This window comes from Natator depressus, chromosome 3 (genome assembly GCF_965152275.1).
Source record: "Natator depressus isolate rNatDep1 chromosome 3, rNatDep2.hap1, whole genome shotgun sequence".
NCBI lineage: Eukaryota > Metazoa > Chordata > Testudines > Cheloniidae > Natator > Natator depressus.
The window spans coordinates 4134376-4152294 of record NC_134236.1 but is presented as its reverse complement, the minus strand read 5'-3'; the positions used below and the strand labels follow the sequence as shown (position 1 = coordinate 4152294).

General features: G+C 51.7%; 1 protein-coding gene across 1 annotated transcript in view; it reads right to left on the bottom strand.

Moving 5' to 3' along the window:
• The window catches only part of KCNK3 (potassium two pore domain channel subfamily K member 3), a 74435-nt gene that overhangs the window by 56011 nt on the left and 505 nt on the right, over window positions 1-17919 (bottom strand). The window lies entirely within an intron of this gene.

Below are 17919 nucleotides of genomic sequence, written 5' to 3'. Positions count from 1 at the left end.
GCTAGGGGCTGGTGAGGATTTCCCCCAACTTGTGGGTTCTTGGGACGGTCTCCTGCCAAGCCAATTTTCCCAAAGCGCTCAGCCCTGCCCCATCCCTCTGATTCAGCCCGTGCCTTCCGCAGGGGCACCCGGCACCTGGCAGACACCCACAGGTGGCTCCCTGCCTCTGTGCATTCAGGGGAGGAGGGGATGTGGCCCCCACAGATCTGTTCCAGCTGTGGGGAGGATCTCAGCTCTGCAGCATGCTAGACCCTGTGGAGAACCAGAGCTGGGAGGTGCTGGGACCTACGTCAATTCTGCCTCTGTGCAGCAGAGAAGATTGGGGAGGCGAGGGGGGGCGCACAGGAAGTTGCAGGGGGAAGATGGCAGAGACAAGACTCCCCTTCTCTCAGGGCTGGCGCCCAGAGCTATTAGGCAGGCAAAGCCCCTCTCCACCACTGCAAGTTGTGGGGGAATAACCAGCCTGGGCTAGCCTAGATTCTATCTTAGACTTAGGAGTGAGGGGTTGCAGAGTGGTCAGCCCTCCCTCCCAAGGCTGCTCGGGGACCCTTCTGCATCTCAGGGCATTACCTGTCCCCACCGCTGTCGTGTCTGAGCACCTTGCAGGCTTTACCATATTTATCCTGGCTGCCATCCGCATTGCACAGAAGGGGAAACTGAGGCATTGAGAGGCTAAGTGACTTGCCCAGGATCAGTCTGAGGCCGAGCTGGGAGTTGGACCCAGGTCTCCCTTCGCCCAGCCTAGTGCTCTAACCACTTGGCCAGTCTTCCTTTTCCGTGCAGGGACGCTCAGCGGCACCCACCAGTGGCTTGCCCAGCTCTGTGGACGTTCACAAGATTGCTCTGGACTGACACCAGATTAAATGAGACCAGAATCCAGTTCATTGTTAACTACACCTGAATGGGTAACCCAGTCCCACTTTCACCAGGTGCAAAGGCAGCGAAATGCTGCCCAGGCGCACCTTGCAAATCTCTGTGCCCGTGAGCGTGCGAAGCGGGGGTGGGATACTCAATTTATGTCAGCCCCATCGCCCCACTCTGCTGCCCATTCACCCCCCTCTCCCCATTCCAACTGGAAGTCTGTCCCTGCAGAGCCCAGGAAAACCCACTGCAAGCAGCTCAGAAGCGCCTTTCAACGAGCCAGCCCATGAATTAAATCCCCTTCCACTGGATACACCGTGCACAGGTCTGATTTCCGGCCCAGCTGGAACAAGGGCAGCCAGTCACACATCCCTTAATAACGGAGCAAAGTTCAGTGTAATAAATACATTGAAAACAAACCCTTAGCTGGACAGAAAGAAGCCTGGTTGCGAAAGCACTTGAAGAATAAGCAGCTGAAGGAAGAGATTCCCTCTTCCAAAACCTGCCAGCAAAACTCCCCAGTCTATTGATTGCCAGCCAGCCGGACACCGGTGGTGGTGGCCAGGTTGTGACGCAGCTCAGTGCTGCCAGCTCTCTCGGTGTTCTCGCATCTCATGCTCTTCGCTGTTTTCCTTAAAGGCTCAGCTCCGGGACGCGGGAGGATGTGAAAATCTCAGCTTCCATGTGTAAGGAAGCCAGGGCTGCGGAGCAAAGCCTGAGGATCTGACTCCTGGGCTGTACCAGGCCAGAAGATCAGTACGATGAACCAGTGATGTGTTATTTTTAACAGGATGATTTTTTCAAGCTGATCTCACCAGGGGTTTTTTTGGGGTGGGAGGAGGGGACGGAGGGAGGGTCTGCCTCACGATTTTTGAACACCTGGGCTTGGCAATCATGTGAACGTTCCTCAAGCCCCATCTGCGGGGTGAAGGTCAAGAACTGGGCCTAGCTTCATCCCTGCATCTTGGGTGACCAGATGTCCCGATTTTATAGGGACAGTCCCGATATTTGGGGCTTTTTCTTCTATAGGTTCCTATTACCCCCCCTCCACCTCCATCCCGATTTTTCACGCTAGCTGTCTGGTCAGCCTTCCTGCATCAGACCAGTTGTACGTAGGTGTCATTCCACTGATTTCAGCACCATTGCACTGGTGTTCGGTTGCAGTGATGCAGTAAGGGCTCAGGCCCTTGATTTCCAGTATAAGCCTGCCTGTGAACCGCCCAAACCAAGCCATTTTGCACCTGGGGCTTGTTGCCAGCAGAGAAAGTGGTGCCCAAATTCAAGGCAATTCCAGCAGACCTGTGTTCCGATGCAGGACTTGGGAGAAACCAGGTTGAATCTCGGTTTTAAAATTCATCAAAGGCGGGTACGCTGCGGCTCATCCCACGAGCGACTCACCTGAGAAGCTTCACGGGACGCTCATTTGGAAGCGCGTCCGGTGATCGTGGGCAAAGCATCGGTTTCGCAGTGGGGAGAGGCAGAGCTGGGAGGCTATTCACTCGCAGATTGGGACTGTCCAAATAATCCCTTGGGGGCCTTATAAAACTTAGCAAAGGGCCTTGTCTTCCATTGTTTTAGCCCTTTTCCCCATTCAAAGAGCTTTCCAAGTGGAGCCCTTTGCTCTCCCTAAGCCCCGCTCACCCAGCCCTGCTAAGGGATGTTGATAATTCCTCTATTGTCCCTGTTTTATAGATGGGGAAACCGAGGCACGGAAATGTAGGAACAGAACCTAGGAGTGCTGAATCCCCGCCCCCCTGCTCTGATCACTAGGTAACACTGCCTTTAAGATCAACAGCCTTCCTCTGGTTGGCTAGAAAACACCCAGCAAGTCTGCACTCTGCACCAATCCGAATGAGGAAATCCGAGCACCTGTCACTTGAGCGTGGGCATGAAACCACCAACTCGGATGACTGAACTTCCAGGAGCCCGGCGCTGGGACAAGAAACAAACCCCCTGGGACAGAGCCATTGTCACGGGACCGATGCCTCCTGCTTCGAAAATAAACATCTCCGTGTTCGCTGGCAGTTCAGACGGGGCTCGGAGCAAACACAAGCCGCGTAATAAGGTGGCCATTAGAAGCTATTATAGAGATCTCCGGGGCCACCGAAGAAGCAGATTAGGAAGTGGTTACAGAGATAAGGGTGGCCCTGCGGGAAAGCCAGGACTTTGATCGGGGTAATTGCCTGCAGTGAGCAGAGCTGCAATGCTAATGCCAGGCGCAGGGATACCGGGAATGCCGTACATTCTGTACAGTGCACGGAAGCTTTATGGGGCTGCAACGCACCAGAGACTCAGAACCTGGCTGTGCGGACGCACCCGATGCTGTGCTCACCTTCCCTCCCTGCCCCACAGCGCAGTCAGGCAAAGAGCTGCTCGCGCAGCGTGGCTTCACCAAGCCCCCTGACGTGCAGGGCCACAGATGCAACTGGTGCTGGGCAAAGGCTCAGAGGCATATGAACAAGTGACAATACCCCAGATCCATGCTCCAAACCCCATGGGTTGGACTCAGCGGGGGCGTCAATGCACGTCAGTGCAGTACCACCTGCCTAAAACCAGCGGGAGAGCAGCAGCAGGCCCACGTCGTGTAGACAGATAAAACAGTGTGCGAAGACAATACCACCTCCAAGTGTGTGCAGGAGAGAGAGAGTCAGCAGAGCAGCAAGCTTTTCGGAGATGGCGTTTGATCACTTCAGCTCCGTTAAACTTTCTTGGACTTTACAGGCCAGATCCTCAGCTGACCTAAATCAACATCACTGTAGGGAAGTCACTTGGGGATCTGGCCCCATACAGTTAACTTAAGCACCCCATCTGAGCAGAGTTTGGAGCAGCGGCTGGACCAGGGAAAGGACGGAGCAGTGATATTTTACCCAGCTCCAGCTGCAATCCCAGCGCAGCCACAAGCTTCTGCTGAAAGGCTCAGCAGTGAAAGAGCAAAGACATTCGAACAGGTCTTTCGCCATTCGGGCTCAGAGCTAACAGCAATTGAGATGCGGGGGACAGCTGACGTGATGGCGTCTGGGGCCAAGTTAACTTGTCGTGCGACTCCGCTGAAGTTACACTGGGGATGGAGCTGGCAGTACGCAGGCAGCCCCGGGCACCAGGCAATGCCCCAGCTCACGCCGGGAAGGCGGTGCTCTCAGAAGAGACGTGCTATTGGTTTTAAATTCGGTAGTGACCGAGAGGGCCAATGGAGAATTTCTCGTGCAGGGTCTCTCATCTGCTGGGCCTATGGACTGGTCCGGGGTTTGCCAGGGACTGGCTTAGCCCCACGTCAGGTTTGAAGGCTGCGAGTGGCACCTCCCTGTGGCAAACAAGTGAGCAAGGAGCAGGAGAAAACAGAGCTTAAGAGCAGTGCTGCCCTAGTGCCTGGATCTAAACACACCCAAGGATCGGGGCACTTGCTCTGCACCCAGGCAAGCATTCACTAACCCATGGAGATGAACGGGACGGACACCGTGGTCGTTTCCTGCCTTAATGTCCCAGAGTCTGTCAACTTTCCAGCCTGGGCCTGGTGCTACCTTTTGGGGCGTAAATTGCACCATTTTCATCATTAGAGGCAAAAAGGCATCCTTTAAAAAGTGGAAGTTAAATCCTATGGAGGAAAATAGAAAAGAGCATAAACTCTGGCAAAGAAAGTGTAAAAATATAATTAGGAAGGCCAAAAAATAATTTGAAGAACAGCTAGCCAGAGACTCAAAGAGTAACAGCAAAAAAAATTTTTTTTAAAGTACATCCGAAGCAGGAAGCCTGCTAAACAGCCAGTGGGGCCACTGGATGGTCGAGATGCGAAAGGAGCACTCAAGGAGGACAAGGCCATTGCGGAGAAACGAAATGAATTCTTTGCATCGGTCTTCACGGCTGAGGATGTGAGGGAGATTCCGCAACCTGAGCCAGTCTTTTTAGGTGACAAATGTGAGGAACTGTCCCAGATTAAGGTGTCATTAGAGGAGGTTTTAGAACAAATTGATAAACTGAACAGAAATAAGTCATCAGGACCTGATGGTATTCACCCAAGAGTTCTGAAGGAACTCAAATGTGAAATCACAGAACTATCATGGAGGATAGGTCCATCAATGGCTATTAGCCAGGATGGGCAGGGATGCAACCCCATGCTCTGAAGTGTCCCTAGCCTCTTTGCCAGAAGCTGGGAATGGGCGACAGGGGATGGATCACTTGATGATTCCCTGTTCTGTTCATTAACTCTGAAGCACCTGGCATTGGCCACTGTCGGAAGACCGGATACTGGGCTAGATGGGCCCTTGGTCTGACCCAGTCTGGCCGCTCTTATGTTATATTCCCTAGATTCCAAGGCTAGAAGGGACCACGGTGAGCATCTTCTCTGACCTCCTGCATGACCAAGGCCAGAGACCTTCTCTGAATTAATTTCTCTTGGAATGAGAGCTGATCTCTTAGAAAAACACCCAGCCTTGATTTTAAAATTGTCATGGGTGGAGAATCCACCACAGCTCTTGGGGAATTGTTCCAATGGTTAGTGACCGTCCCTGTTCAATATTTGCACTTTGTTTCCAGTCCAAATCTGTCCAGCTTCAACTTCCAGCCCCTGGACCGTGTTAGACCTGTCTCAGCTAGATTGAAGAGCCAATGACTAAGTATTTGTGTCCCATATAGGTACTTACAGACTGGGATCAAGTCACCCCTTAGCTGTCTCTTTGTTAAATTAAATAGATCGAGCTCCTTGAGTCTACTGCTATAAGGCAGGTTTTCTAAGACTTTAATCATTCTTGTGGCTCTTCCTTGACCCCTCTCCAATGTATCAACCCCCTTCTTGAACGGTGGCCACCAGCACTGGACACAGGATTCCAGCAGCGGTCGCACCAGGGCCACCTACAGAGGTCACAGAACTCTTATGTGGCGCCCACACCACTAGAGCACCCCTAGTGGCAGGACGCGGCATTGAAGGGGTCCTCCTATCCCAGTGGCCCCTGGTGTCGGGCGATCTAGTTCTGCAGCATTCTGCCTCTTCCCCGGCCCGGCTCTCCGGCCAAGTCACCTTTCACGCTCAGCCCCCATCCCGGGTAACAAAATGTCCGACTCAACAATCTGACCAAGCATCCAAACAAATAGTCCTTTGGCCCCTCTTGGGCTTCTCTTCCGTGTGTCTTGCCGGCTCAGTTCTCAGCCCCCTTCTGGGCTACCTTTAAGGACTTCCTGGGTCCTTCAGAGAGAGCCGGCTCCCAGGCTAGTATCCCTGGACTTTCTCATGGCTTACTGCTCCCTCGAGTTCCCTGCTCTCCACCCTGTCCCTGTGGGCCTGCGTAGCTCCCTTTGACTGAACCTCCAGTCCCAGAGATTTCTCCTGGGATGCTCTTTCCATCCTAACATGCTTCCCCATTGCTTCCCCTCCAGGGACTCTGGCAGCTTCTCCTGGGGACCTCCCTGACTCTTCCAGACCCTCCACAGCTCTGCAGTTCCCTCTCCCTGCAGGAGCCGTCTGCTCTCCGAGCTTCTGCTCTCCGAGCTTCCTCCTCCTAGCTGGGACCTTTCAAGCTTTGTTAGGAGGCCCAGAGGTTCTCAGGCTGAGAATCAGCTAATTATGGCACAGCCAGGGCTAGGTGAACAGAGATGGCTGGCCCAAGACCTCTGGGCTCTTAAAGGGGCAGGCTACCCTGTTACGATAACCTCTCTACTCCTGCTCAGTAGTCTTCTGTTCATCCCAGGGTGGCATTAACCCCCTTTACTGTAGCGTTGCAGTGGGAGCTCATGTTCAGCTGATTATCCACCCCCAGCCCCAGATCCGTGGCACCGTCACTGCTTCCCAGCATAGTCCCCCATCCTGTGAACACAGCCACATGCTCTGGTCTGAGATGCAGGACTCTACATTTGGCCATATTCAAACACATGGGGTTTGCCTGCCCCCAGTTTACCAGATTGCTCTGTATCGGTGACCTGTCCACTTCATTATTTACCATCCCCCCTACCCTCTGGGTCATCTGCAAACTTTATCAGTGATGATTTTCCTCCAGGTCATTGATAAAAATGTTAAATAGCGTAGAGCCAAGAACCGAGCCACGCGGGACCTCACTAGAAACACACCCATTCTACGAGGATTCCCCGTTTACAGTTACATTTTGAGACCTATCGGTTCGCCACCTTTTAATCCATTTAATATGTGCCGTGTTGACTGTGTATTGTTCTAGCTTCTTCATCAAAATGCCGCGTGGTACCGAGTCAAATGCCTTACAGACGTCTAAGCGTATTACATCCGCGCTGCTACCTCTAGCAGCCAAACCTGTCACCTCATCCAGAAAAGATACCAAGTTAGTTTGACAAGATCTATGTTCTATAAACCCATGCTGGTTGGCATTAGCTACAGAACCCGATTGTAATTCTTTATTGAGTCCTGTACCAGTGTTTTGCCCAGGATTGACATCAAGCTGACAAGCCTATCATTACCTGGGTCATCCCCTACACTCTTTTAAACTATTGGCAACAACGTTAGCTTTCTTCCCGTCTTCGGAAACTTCCCCGGTGCTCCAAGACGGATTGAAAATCGACACGAACTGCCCAGAGATCTCCAGCTCTTTTAAAACTTTTGAGCTGCGGATTAAAAAAGGTCTAACTTTAGTAGCTGAATTACTGAATCTGAATCTTCCTGAATTACTGTTGTAATGGAAAATATTTCATCATCATATGCTAGGAATACATTGTCCTACTTTTTCCCCAAATATAGGACAGAAATATTTCGTGAACACTTCTGCCTCTTCTGCATTATTATCGACAATTCTACCATTTCCTTCTAGTCATGGACTAATACCATCGTTGGGATTTCTTTTATTCCTAATATTCTTAAAAAAACGCCTTGTCGTCCTTAACTCTGGTGGCCATTCATTTCTCATTGTGTCCTTTTGCTTCCCTGATCAATTTTCTGCAGTTCCTAGCTTCTAATTTGTATTCATTACTGTGATGAAGCAGGGGGCTTTCTTGTTGTTTTCAATGGTTTGCATGCAGAGGGCATGGGACTCAGTTTCCCTGTATGTTACTGGTTTAACGAGGTGGTAGGAGAGGGAGTTTGCTGTTACAGAGGGCCAGTGAACGGCCTGGAGAATGGGTACCCCAGCGACTGGTGACCTGGTGACTGGGAGGCCCCGCTCGGAAGCAACAGCCGGTTCTGGCCGGTGGGAGAACAATGGGCTGTGGAGAGAGGACCCTGGTGACCTGACCAGCCAGTTCCAGCCAGAGGGGAAACAAAGGATGGATCAGAGGAGAGGCTGAGAGGAGAGGAGGCCCAGGCGGCCTGTTTACCTGGGACAGGAGACAAAGGACGGAGGCAGGACTTGGGGGACGGTAATATCAGATGCCCAGCTAGAAGGAGGGGGTTCTGGGCTGGGAGGAGAGAGCAGCCAGAGCCCACCTGGAGGTCTGGGGAGACCTAGATGTACTGTGCTGAGGGATGCCAGGCCTGAGGCTGTGCTGGGTTCGGACGCTCAATAAGCCCTCCTGTGTTACGCTGGCTGAGAGTCGCTCCGGGCTAGAGAACAGGGGGGCATTATTCCCTCTGGGTGTAGAGGCCCGGGGGTCCAGAGTGAGTGGACTCCCTGAGGGGGCCCACGGAGAGAGACAGGCTTGCAAAGGCTTAGAGAGGTGAGGTTCCAGGAGGTGGAGGGGCCAACAGCTTAACCCCAGAGAAGGACAATCGCACTGAAGGGGGTTCCTCCCAGGGACCGTACAGAGCCAGGAGAGAGCACAAGTCCTGTGAGTCCATGACAATTGCTATCAGCTGCCCCACTGGTATCCCAGAGAAGGGGAGTGGAGAGGGAGGGACCCAGGCCCACCCTCTGCTCCGGGTCCCAGCCCAGGGGCCCTAGGGACAGCGGCAAACCACTTGAACTAGCGATTCCTTCCCCTGGGCTACTTCCCTCTCCGGCCCTTCAGCTTGTAGGGCTTCCTGCCCTCTCTCTGCTTGGGCCAGGTTTCTCCCAACCCCTTGTGTCTGTGGAGTCCCTCTGCTCTGCACAAGCCGGGTTTCCCTTTACCTCGGGTCTTGGTCTTCTGGCCCGCCACAGCACTTCTCCAAACTCTCCTCTGCTTCCCTCCAAACTGCTCTCCTTCAGACTGCTCTCTGCTCCAGCACCAACCACCCTGCTTCAGCTCCTCCAACTGTCTGACTGAAGCAGGGGGGTTTTATCAGGTGACTGGCTTCAGGTGCTCTAATGAATCTATAGCAACCTCTCTTCCCTCTACAGGGAATAAGGCTCTCATCATCCTGGGGCTTACATATCTCCCCTCCATCACCCTCCTGCTGCCCTCTGGCCATGCCGGATCGCAATATATATATATATAGCTGCTTTCACTTCCTCTCTAAGCCAAGATGTGTTTTTAACCCACATAGCCTTCTTTCCCAATTTTTCTGTCTCCTGGATTGGCTGTGCTAATGGCAGGATGATCAGGGACTTTAGAGTGCAGATTGTCAGATCAAAGTGAAAGCTTTTTTTACAATGGCTAGCCCAATCCGGGTTTATCCCATTTATACTACCCACCTGATCCCCTCTCAACAGCACATCCTGGGATAAGAGGGAAGGTGCTCTCATGGATCAGTAACTGGTTAAAAGACAGGAAACAAAGGGTAGGAATAAATGGTCAGTTTTCACAGTGGAGTCTCCCAGGGGTCTGTTCTGGGCCCAGTACTGTAAAACATATTCATAAATGATCTGGAAAAAGGGGTAAACAGTGAGGAAGCAAGGTTTGCAGATGGGAAAAATTACTTAAGATAGTTAGGGCCAAAGCAGACTGCGAAGAGTTACAAAGGGATCTCACAAAACCAGGTGACTGGGCAACAAAATGGCAGATGAAATTCAATGTGGATAAATGCAAAGGAATGAACATTGGAAAACATAATCCAAACTAGACATATAAAATGATGGGGTCTAAATGAGCTGTTATCACTCAAGAAGGAGATCTAGGAGTCATTGTGGATAGTTCTCAGAAAACATCCACTCGATGTGCTGCGGCAGTCCAAAAAGCGAACTGAAAGTTGGGAATCATTAAGAAAGGGAGAGATAATAAAAGAGAAAATATCATATTGCCTCTGTGTAAATCCATGGGACGCCCACAGCTTGAATACTGTGCGCACTTATTGGTGCCATGTCTCTGAAAAGAGATATTGGAACTGGAAAAGGTTCAGAAAAGGGCAACACAAATGAGTAGGGGGATGGAAAGGCTTCCGTATGAGGAGAGATTAATAAGACTGGGACTTTTCAACTTGGAAAAGAGACGATTAAGGGGGAATATGCTAGAGGTCTGTAAAATCATGACTGGTGTGGAGAAAGGGAATAACGAAGTGTTATTTACCCCTTCTCATAACACAAGAACCAGGGGTCACACAAGGAAATGAATAGGCAACAGGTTGAAAACAAACAGAAGGGATTATTTCATCACACAACGCACAGTCAGCCTGTGAAACTTGTTGCCAGGGGATGTTGTGAAAGTGTAACTGGATTCAAAAACAAACTAGATCAGTTCATGGAGGACGGGTCCATTGATGGTTATTAGCCAGGATGGGCAGGGATGCAACCTCATCCTCTTGGTGTCCCTAAACCTCTTATTGCCAGAACCTGGGAATGGAGGACAGGGGTTGGATCACTTGATAAGATGACCTGTTTTGTTCACTTCCTCTGAAGCACCTGGCATAGGCCACCATTGGAAGACAGGATACTGGGTTAGATGGACCATTGGTCTGACCCAGGATGGCCATTCCTATGTTTTTATGTTCTAAGTCTTCACAACTCCTTGCGTTTAATTTAAATTTTGCCTCCCCTCCATATTCTTGAATTAAAGCCACCAGGAAAATGGCACCTCTATAGACCAAACTGCTAAAACTCACCCCAGAGAGCAATGGTTTGAGACAGTTACAAAACGTAACCCACTGAAAATACAAGTGTTGTCCCAGCCACCTCTGTTAGTAGGAGTGGAGTATTGCACAGAGAAGTACAAGCCGCAAAGCCCAAAGCGTCAACGTGTTGGGGATCCCAATTCCATCATCTCAACAAAGCATTCATTGAACGAGAGCCCTTGATGTCCAACACGAGCAGCTGACCCTCGCCTCCCCCAGGAGATGCCAGCTTTGTCTGTCAGAGCCTGATGCACAGAAGACGGATCCTAAATTATTCCTTTACCACTGGAGTCGTCCAACCAAATGCTGACCTGGCTCAGCATGGCGTTGTTTTTAAAACAGCAGAGACATGGGGCACCAGAGCAGTGGTTTGCAATAGGTTAATAGATTCCAGGGCTGGAAGGGACCATTGTGATCATCTCGTCTGACCTGCTGTATAACACGGGCCAGAGACCTGCCCCACAGTAAGTCCTAGGGCAGAGCTTTTAGAAAAACAGCCAGTCTTGAGTTCAACATTGTCAGTGATGGAGAATCCACCACGACCCTTGGGGAATTGTTCCAATGGTTAATTGCTCTCACTGTTAAAAGTGGACGCCTTATATCCTGAACATGTCTAGCTTCAGCTTCCAGCGATTGGATCCTGTTAGACCTTCCTCTGCTAGACCGAAGAGCCCATTACTAAATATTTGTTCTCCATGTAGGTACTTAAAAACTGTGATCAGGTCACCCCTTAACCTTCTCCTTGTTAAGCTAAATACAGTGAGCTCCTTGAGTCTGTCACTATAAGGTATGTTTGCTAATCTTTTAATCATTCTTGTGGCTCTTCTCTGAACTGTCTCCAATTTCTCAACATCCTTCTTGAATTGTGGGCACTGTTCCCTCTAAGCTGTGTGCGTGTGTGCGCGCACACAGATCCTAAAGGCCGCGCACACGGCGAAACACCGCATGCACAAAAATTTGCACAGAAGAAATTTTTTGCACGCACGGCCTGTCAAAAATTAGAGGGAACATTGATTGTGGGCACCAGCACTGGACACAGGATTCCAGCAGGGGTCGCACCAATGCCAAATAGAGAGGTCAAATAACCTCTCCGCTCCTACTTGAGACTCCCCTGCTTAGGCATCCCCTGATCACATTAACATTTTTGGCCACAGCATCACACTGGGAGCCCAGGTTCAGCTGATTAGTCACCATGTCCCACAAATCTTTTTCATAGTCACTGCTACTTAGCTACCCATTGCTTCATCAATTGCAACCGACTAGGAAGGGGGTATTCTTTCTGCCCCAGGATGGAATGATGGCTCTTCTGCTTGATTTTGCTCGATCTTCAGTTTTACAATGCTACGAGGCAAAAGACAAGGCAAGGAGGGGTATTACTTCCAGAGAAAGGGTGCTGGGTAGTGGTCTCTTCAAACAGGCACCGGTTCCTTAAAGGGGCTAGACTCGTGTGGTAAGACAAATCCAGATCTCTACGTCTGAAATGCGGCCGTGTCCCCAACTCCTTTCATCCATCTCCAGAGGTCACAGTCAGATATCTACAGTGGCAAAAACCAGAGCCAATCCTGAAGCCTAGGACACCCCATGTGGTCCAGTGCAAGCATCGTGCCACAGAGCCATGTTAAATCATCACAGACTAGGCATGAGCAGCATATGAGGTATTAAAAAAAAAACAGTGTTCTTTGAAAGCTAGATTTCTTTAATCAAGGCCAAACATTCTTTCCCTGCAGGACCAAAAGAACACGTACTAAAGAAGGTCAGAATTTGTTCTGTAATCAGCACAGCACAAAACACGTGGGAATGAGATCCCTCAACAACTGAAAACTCCTCATTCTGCAAAAGGACGTAACTCAAAAGCACCAGCTAGCTTTTTCCAAACTTCATGAAAATTTTCCTCTGCAAAGGTCATTGACGACGATGATTATTCTTAAAGGTTTGAGACTACAAGTCCCAGTATGCCACACTTTACTCTTTGAGGACACTGTAAATGGATGGCACTAGGCTAGAATTTAGCATCTGCACAGATTTCATCCCTCGATCTCAAAGTGTTTTTCAAAGAAGGGTAAGTGTTGGCGCTGGCTGGAAATTTTCTGGTTTTCCATCAGGAAATGCCATTTCATGGCAGCCAAAACTTTCCAGGGGAATGGGTCAGTTTCATTTTGAAAATTAAATAAAAAAAAAAAAATTGAAACAGAATGTTCCAATGCCCTTTCCAGCTGATCAGAATGGAACGTTGCCCCTGGTTGTTATTTAAAACTTGATTTTAGTTGATAAATTATAATACAGTTTTTAAATGTCCTAATCAGAACAAAGCTGTTTGATCTTCACAGAACAAAGTGTGTCAGTTGTCCTGACATGAATTCTTTTTCCGAAAATTCCATTTTGTGGGAAATTTTGAAATGTTTTGGTTTTCTTCCAGTTTGGAAAGAAAACAAATTTCAAAATGGCAGCACGTCTGACTTCCAACCACCTCTATTCAGTGTCATTACCCCCACGTTACAAGTGGGGAAACTGAGGCACAGAAAGGGGAAAGTGACTTGCTGAAGGACACACAGTGAGTCAGTGGCAGAGACAAACAATGCTCGGTTCTCCAGACTCCCAGTCTGGTGTCAGACCCATTGGGCCACACAAACAGTTTTAAACCAACTCAACCTCAATGATAGTGCAGCTACCACAATGGTGTACCATTATTTAGAGCTTAGCCTGTATTCTGGGTGCACAAAAAGCTCCCACTGGCTTCAACGGGAGCTCTTGGTGTGTAAAGAATGCTGGTCTTAGCCCTTTAAAAAACCTGCTGTGCCCCACCCCAGAGGTGGCTGCATTTCAGTGGTGGCAAGTGGTCTCTGTGCAGCACAGCTGGGTGACTGTTGAACAGCTGCTGTGCCCCACCCCAGAGGTGGCTGCATTTCAGTGGTGGCAAGTGGTCTCTGTGCAGCACAGCTGGGTGACTGTTGAACAGCTGCTGTGCCCCACCCCAGAGGTGGCTGCATTTCAGTGGTGGCAAGTGGTCTCTGTGCAGCACAGCTGGGTGACTGTTGAAGAGCTGCTGTGCCCCACCCCAGAGGTGGCTGCGTTTCAGTGGTGGGTGAGCATAAATCTTACCCGAGATGAACAAGAGGAGACATGATATATAGCAAGTAATGAATGGGACAGGAGAAGTGAATGAGTACTGCCAGTTGCCTTGGCTCATAACACAAAAACAAGGGGCTCTCAAAGTAACCAAAATGTGTCACGTTCAACACAGAGCAAAGGACACAACACTGAGCGGGCCCGTGGAACCCACTGCCATAGGACAGCACTATGGCCAAATGCTTAGCAGGATTTAAACAAGGGATTGGGCATTTATGTGGGTACTGAGAACATCTAGAGTTAGAAGAATTCAACCACAACCAAGAATTTGGAAGGGTTAGTTATCAACCTCCCTGCTTCAGGGCATAAGCCGAGACCTCTCACTATTGTGTGGCAGAAAGAAACTTTCCCAGTGGTTACTCCCTAACAACCCATTGCAGAGATCTTTGCACCTTCCTCTGAGCCACTGAGTGCTGCACAGGGCATGGAACCGAGGGACCTGGGATCTGCTCCTGTCCGATGGTTCCTATCAAAGCCGCACAAGTTTCTGCCAGTTCTTTCAGGAAGCTGATTTCCAAGGGACAAGAAATGCTGGTCCAGAGAGAAGTGTGTCAGGCAAAAGAAATCTACCACAGGAAGGAACAGACGCTGTCAGTGGAGCGTTTATGGGAAGTCTCCCTGGTAGGGAGAAATGGATTGCAAGATCAGTAACGGTAATAAATGTAAGCAATTTAAAAGGGTAATTAGAGGAGGAGGGAACGCATGCAGCGCCCAGCTGCACAGATGACTCCTGCTAACAGTCGAAGGCTGCCGGAGCGTATTCCCAGCTGGCCAAGGAGGAAACGGAAAACCAGGCAGCTGAGACAGTGGAGGACGGTCGTGGGGGGAAGATGGGCAGATTTGTCAAACCTCTGTAGACACTGTCCCGAGGGTGAGGGGAGAGGATGGCAGGACCCCAGATCTCCAGGATGGGCTGGAGAGGGGGAGGCCAACGGACAGCTAAACACAGCCCCTGGGTGTTAACCACACAGATGAACAACACAGATGTGCAGCCGGTGAGAGCTATGGTTCCCAGCACGCAATGCTCCACTGGGAGCCAAGACACGCCTAGCCACTTGGATCCAGGCAACACTGTGCATGCTGCGGCCTGCACCTCTGTACCCAAGAGGAGGCCAGCTGCAACCTGCTCTGTTTAATGCAAATTAGAGGCCCCATGCTGCAAGCTACCATCTGCTTCCTGCAAGATGCTGGGCGCCCTGGCTTCTGTTGCCCGCCGGAAGGAAGGAGCCGCCCAGCCCTGTGAGGTACTGGATGGAAGTCATGGCCCTGCGGGGTCTGTGCATTGAACTCCTTGGCTTGGGTTGCCCCAGGGTTAGATATTGTAACGATGGAAACCACTAGGGAAAAGACTGTCTAGAGTAGACTTGGGACCCAACCCTGAATAGCCAGGCTTGCTACAGGAGGGATCCTGTCCCCACCCCATAGATCGGAACAGAGCCACTCTGGCACCCTAAGCCACCAGCCGCCCCATGGCTGCTGCACTTCAGCGTGGGGGGGGGAGGCAGTATATTTGCAGAGCCACAAATCAGCCAGCCTGGCTCTCCACCTGCCCTACCCCCCACATAGCCAGGCTGGAAAGGCCCCCCAGAGGGCATGTGTGTCAGTGGAGCGGGGTGAATGAGGAGAGGGAAGCAGAGGGCAGGGAAGGGGCTGGCAGGGGGAAAGAGGGAAGTGGGAGAAGGAAAGAACGAAGCCAGCCAGGAGGGAGGAGCTCAGGCAGCCGCAGTGTGGAGTCCAGATGCAGGGCTGATAATTAGTGTGAGTCCATCCCCGTGTGCTCCCACTCCAGAGGAGAACACGACACAGCTTAGCAGGATTTGGGACAACTGGCTGCCCGCTCAGTAGGCTGGGGCAGGGCTAAGGGGCATCGTCAGGGCGTGTGTGTGGAGGGGTACAGGACTGGAACGGGGTGGGCTGTGGGTCAGGATTGCAGGGCATTGGCACAGCGGGGTGGCACTGGGCCAGCAGGGGGCGCTGCAGCTAAGGGTTGAGGTGCCCTGGCAGGTTGGTTTGGAGCCAGAGCAGGTGCTATTCCAGCTCCTGATTGAGGCCTGCCCCGTGTCTGACCTCACTGTCCCTGTCTGCACGATGGCTGCATGCCAGCCCACCTGCTCCGGTGTCAGCAGAGCTAGGAGCCACCCACCACCTCCGGGGGTTTAAACACCACATCGAAGAATCCTGCTCTGAGCCGGATTCCATGACAGAGGGTTAGAAACACCAGCCTCCTGTCTACACCAGGGCTCACGGGGCTGCTAACGCTGGTGGAGTTCAGCAGGGGGTAGCCAAAGGGGGGAACACTCAGGCAACTTCCCTAGTGCGGACGGGGCCGCTGGGTCTGCCACGAATCCCTCCCTTTCCTGGGACCAAAGGAAGATCGAAGACTACATCAGTGGGAGGGAAAACATCAGAAGTGGGTTGTTTTTTTACGGGGGTTGGTAGCGAAACAAGACCCTTGCGCGAGTGACGGCCAAGGTGACTTTATTCTAAGGGATGATCATCTTCGAACTCCTTGGAGCCGTTTGCAGAGATAACCCTCGGTGGAACAAGGCGAATGTGAGGTCATTTTCAAATGGCGCTTAATGAGGTTCTGCAACCAAGACGAGCCGGGCAGACAACGCGTCCTCAGCCAAAGGGATGTCCTAAATCAACCCCACAACAGGGAGATTTGCTTCAACACAGGAGCTCACAAAGAGCGGCCAATGGAGTCTTTAAAAAAGAGCGGTTTAGAGTAGACGAGACTAGACCAGGCCTGGGTTGCAGCAACATCATCTGGAATCCGGAAGGGACTTGCTCCCGGCTCTGGATCCAGTTTGCTCACTAACACCCCAGGCGCCTGGCACCTGATTCTACTCCAGATTTTGCAGCGGTGTAAATCAGGAGTGGCTCGACCGGAGTCACACCGGTGTAAAAATGGGGGTCAGAAATGAATCCGGACGCTGGAATTGGCCCTTCCTCGCTGCATAAAACTGCACCAATCTGCATCTGGTTCAGAAGCGGTCTTGCACCGGATTCTGTTCGGACTGACGCCGCGGTACATCAGGAGCAACTGCACGGGAGCCCAGAGGCGCTACAGGAGCCTAAAACAGGCGTGAGATCCCATTCAAGCCTGCCCGGCAGCAACTGGGCCAAATCAGTGCTGGGTTGGGGGTTGGGGCTCTTGCCTGCTAACTTCCCCGGCTGAGAAGAGCCATGCCCGGGTGGGGGAGGGCGCGAGGTGCCACTTTGGGAATCGCTTCTGCTTCCACACGACACCTTTTAAAAATACCCAGGAGGGAGGAACCCTCCGCAGCCCCAGCAACAACAACAAAAGCCAAGCCCCGGGGAGTGGAAACCCGCCCCCCCCCCGCCTTTGTTTTCATGCCTTGTTGAATGGCAAAACAAGCGGCGAATTTGCAAACAATCCGCCCCCCTCCCCTTTTTGCACGCTTGCAAATTGCAAAACAAGTGTGTGTGTGTGTGTGTGTGTGTGTGTGTGTGTGTGTTGTCACCGTGCAGCAAAACCAGCCCCAGGGCAAAACACAGCCTGGAGTTTCCCAGGGGGTCCCCGACCGCTTCTCGGGGAGGAACAGTCCGTTGCCAGCAGCTTGCAAACCCTCCAAGTCAGGCCCGGCGCCATGGCTCGGGCGCTCCCGTCTGTGCCTGCCCCATGCCCTCGGCACACCCCACAAGCGGACTGACCGGCTGCAGGGCGCTTTCCAGTTCTTCCCCGCTAATCACCCCCCTTCATTACCCAGATCAACCAAACCCCGCGCCGCCTTCCCTGCAATCAACTCGACTTCCCTCCAGCACGGCCAGAACTCCTGCTCCGGGCCCCTTTGCCGGGGGAGACCTCCGGGAATTGGAAGTAGCCCAGGACTGGGGCTGACTCCGAAGGGGTCCAATCATAGAAGATCAGGGTTGGAAGGGACCTCAGGAGGTCATCTAGTCCAACCCCCTGCTCCAAGCGGGACCCATCCCCCACTTTTTGCCCCAGATCCCTAACGGGCCCCCCTCAAGGATTGAAGTCACAGCCCTGGGTTGAGCAGGCCAATGCTCAGACCACCGAGCTATCCCTCCCCCACCCCGGTGCAAAGCGAACTAAC